Here is a 3,533-nt window from a genome sequence, read left to right as displayed (position 1 = left end):
CTTACCAGACATAAAGTAGCATCAAGCTTCCACCTAGTGATGTAGTCTTCGGTCTCTAAACCTGTAACTGACCACCAAAGACAGAAGCAAGGCTTGGGGGTGGACTTCTGCATGTCTTCTCCAGGTTCTCAGGACTAATAGTGAGGCCATGTGTACGTTTGGTTAAGCCACAAACATGTCACCCAGACTTGTGCTCTTTTCAAGGCCATGGCCCAGGAAGAGGCTCAGAATGTCTTGATATGTGGTAGGCTTTGAGGCAAGCAAGATCTCTAGGAACATTGCCCGGGAGGGTCATCCCTGAGGGTACAGAAGGAGCCAGAAGGTACCTTTTGTACCCTCTCCTACCCTTCTTCTATTGAGTTTTTAAATTAGCTATGAAAACCCAGGTGTCAGGCTTCCCCCTGGAACAACCCAGATGAGCCATTAAAAATGCCAAGACAAAATGAATGCCTAAATCACCCTGTCTCTCCAAAGGTAGAGTCTTGCCTAATCACACATCAAATCATATTTTATCTTCTCCAGATGGATGTCTTCTTTCAAAGTCTGATGGTCACTGAGACAAAGATATCGTGTCAACCTTAAGTAACTGTGGAAGTTTTACCCCAATAGATTATTTGCTGGGAGTAACTAACATAAAAAATGTCCTGTCAGATGACAGCTTGCTTTCCCTCATTTTTTTAAAGGGTAATATTTGGTTTCATCTTGCAACTACTTGGGAAAATTTAGCACTGAGTCAGAAAGGTTGGCCAACAAGTAGCACTTCATAAATTGCTGGAGCCCTAATCAATACGTGTTGTCATCAACTTCAGTCCTTTGGGCAGATTTCTCTCTGCCCTGAGTCGTTGGTGTATTTTATGAGGTTGTTACAGGCTGGGCTTGCATGGCCTGGGCCTAATGAACCTGTCACCGCTGCTATTGATTGACATGCCAGTGTAAGTGAGGCGATTCCGATTGACTTCCTAATTACTGCTGCTGGGCTGCTCCACCAACTGCTCGGGCCAGAGGTTAATAGTTTTGATGTTCAGCCGCTCCTAGCTGCAGAGGCCGAGTGCGACTGGCTCCTTGGAAGTCAATACCTGAATCAAGTTCTCAAGGCTACTGCCGAGCCTGATCAATTAAGGCCTCTGTGTTGCTCCTGGTGGTGGCTGACAAGGGGCTGATGAGTGGAGGAGATCAAAAACAAATGGTTTAAGGGAGTTTAGGAGGCTTGGGAAGCACCACCCATGGTCAAGGATTGGCGATTAAGAAGGTCGGCATCTGGGGGAGGAGTGTCGGGCACAGGAGAATTTAAATCATCGCACCAGGGTGTCAGCCATTGGATTTGTTTTGTTTTCCGTTTTCCATTCCAAGGATTGAAAATTGAGTCTTTCTTTTGTTCTTCCAATGTCCAGAATTCTGCCAGGTGTCACGGACTTTTGGAGACTATCTTAGTGTGCTTAGGCTGCCATAAGCAAAAACCATAAACCTGGTGGCATATAAATGACAGGAATTTATTTCTTGAAGTTCTGGAGGCTGGAAGTCCAAGATCAAGGCAGATCTATGTCCGAGGAGAACATTTCTGGCTCCTGGAGGGAGGCGTCTCACTGTCCTCACATGGCAGGAGGAGGGAGGCAGCTCCCCGGGGACCTCTTTATCAGGGTGCCAATCTTCGTGACCTGATCACTCCTGAAGGTCCCACTTTCTGAACACTGTTTCATTGGTTATTAGGTTTCAGCATATTAATTTGAAAAATGGGGACAGACATTCAGACCATAGCAGAAAGGAACGATTGAAACTACTTGCCCTTCTTCATTCATTCAGCAGAGACTAATTGAATATTTACCTTATCTGAGGAAGGCAGACTGGGAGTCTACAAATTTATTGTAATTTTTCACTGATATTATGTCTTAAGAATTGGCAAAGTTTGCATATCTATCCTTTTATTTGAAATTGACAATATGCCATGAAGTACCTGTGTGTGTGGGGTGGGTGGTCACTATCTCCATTTTTTATAAGAAAACTAATGTCCCGCAGAGTAACGGACTCCCCTGAGTCCTACTCAGTTAAGAAGCAGAGAAGCAAAGCCTCAAAGGCTTTCTGATCTTAATCTGTTCTGATCTTAATCTGATGCTCTTGCTAGGATGCCTGATGCCTGCATCCGAGAAGCTTATGAGCCAATTGAGATAAATAAGACCAGAGCACCACTGTGTCAGGGATCTCCAAGACACGACTGGGTTTCTTTTCGTTATCTTTCTCATCACTGTGACCAACACACCCAACAAGAACAACTTAGAGGAGAAACTTTTATTTGTGGCTTATGATTTCAGAGGTCTTAGGCCACAGCAGGCCAACTCCATCGCTCTGGGCCCAAGTGAGGCAGTTCATCGTGTGAGGAGGGCCTAGGGGAGGAAAGCACTTTGACTCATGGTGGTCAGGAAGCAGACATCAAGAGCAAGAAAGAGGAAGGAGCAGGACTGGGGATATGGCTCAGTTGGTAGAGTGTTTGCCTTGCATGCACAAGACCCTGGGTTCAATCCCCAGCACCCCCCTCCAAAAAAAAAAAAAAAAGAAAGAGGAAGGGGCCACAGAGATGCTCCCACACAGTTACCACCCAGTAAGTCCATTCAAACTGGGATGGACTGGTTAGGTTACAGCTCTCACAGTTCAATCACTTTGCCTCTGAACATTCCTGCAGGTAACCCAGGAACTTTTGGGGGTGCACCTCACATTCAAACCATAACAAGGCACAATGATTGAGAAGGACTCAAAGAACTCTCATGGCTTTTACGGGGAAAACCAGAAAAGTGGGGCTGGGGTTGTGGCTCAGTGGCAGAGTGCTTGGCTAGCATGTGTGAGGCCCTGGGTTTGATCCTCAGCACCACATAAAAATAAATAAAATACAGGTATAAAAAATCAGAAAAGTGGAAAGGTGCTGGAATGGAGTGTGGGAAAACATAAACTTCCATGAGTTCTCACCCAGTGGAGTCACACAGGACAGGACACATTTAATACTTCCAGAAAAGAGTGTGACAATGTATGATATTGTCTGTCAGGTAAGTTGCCTTGGAGACTCAGTGCCCAAAGTTTTATTGGGGGGGCTGGTCACATATACACCCTCTGCCCAGTGCATACTAAAATTCTAGATTCCCAGAGGAAGGCCTAGTACAACCAGATTGTTTGCAAGAACAGTTTAAGAAGAGTTTGGGAATGCTAGAAACTCTTCTGAAATTCCAATTTCTGGATTCTAGCCAAGGGACATCCTTATAAGCAGGGCTTTCCAAAACCAGTCTTCGATCTGCTGGGTTAGCCTTTTTCTGCACAACCAAGAGATAGAAAGGGCCTAAGAAAACTGCAGACCTCAGACACAGTGCTAAGAGAGCTCAGAGCAGGAAGACTTTGCTTCAGAGCACTCACAGAGGATCCCTCCCCTAAATCTGCCACCTAACTGTATTACTCACTCCACTTTATTTTCTGTATGTCTGATGCTTTGATTCCTGGCTGATCTCAGAGGGACCACCCTTCTGAGGGAGAGCTAACTCCTGGAGCTAGGAAAG

At 45.5% G+C, this 3,533-nt stretch overlaps 1 non-coding gene across 1 annotated transcript; it reads left to right on the top strand.

The window, feature by feature from the left end:
- Positions 1-2,455: 2,455 nt before the first annotated feature.
- Positions 2,456-2,528, top strand: Trnaa-ugc (transfer RNA alanine (anticodon UGC)). Its single transcript has one exon. It is a non-coding gene; the product is annotated as a tRNA-Ala (tRNA).
- The last annotated feature ends 1,005 nt before the right edge of the window (positions 2,529-3,533 follow it).

Source organism: Ictidomys tridecemlineatus, chromosome 13 (genome assembly GCF_052094955.1).
Source record: "Ictidomys tridecemlineatus isolate mIctTri1 chromosome 13, mIctTri1.hap1, whole genome shotgun sequence".
NCBI classification, from domain to species: domain Eukaryota; kingdom Metazoa; phylum Chordata; class Mammalia; order Rodentia; family Sciuridae; genus Ictidomys; species Ictidomys tridecemlineatus.
This window is presented reverse-complemented; position numbering and strand designations above follow the sequence as displayed.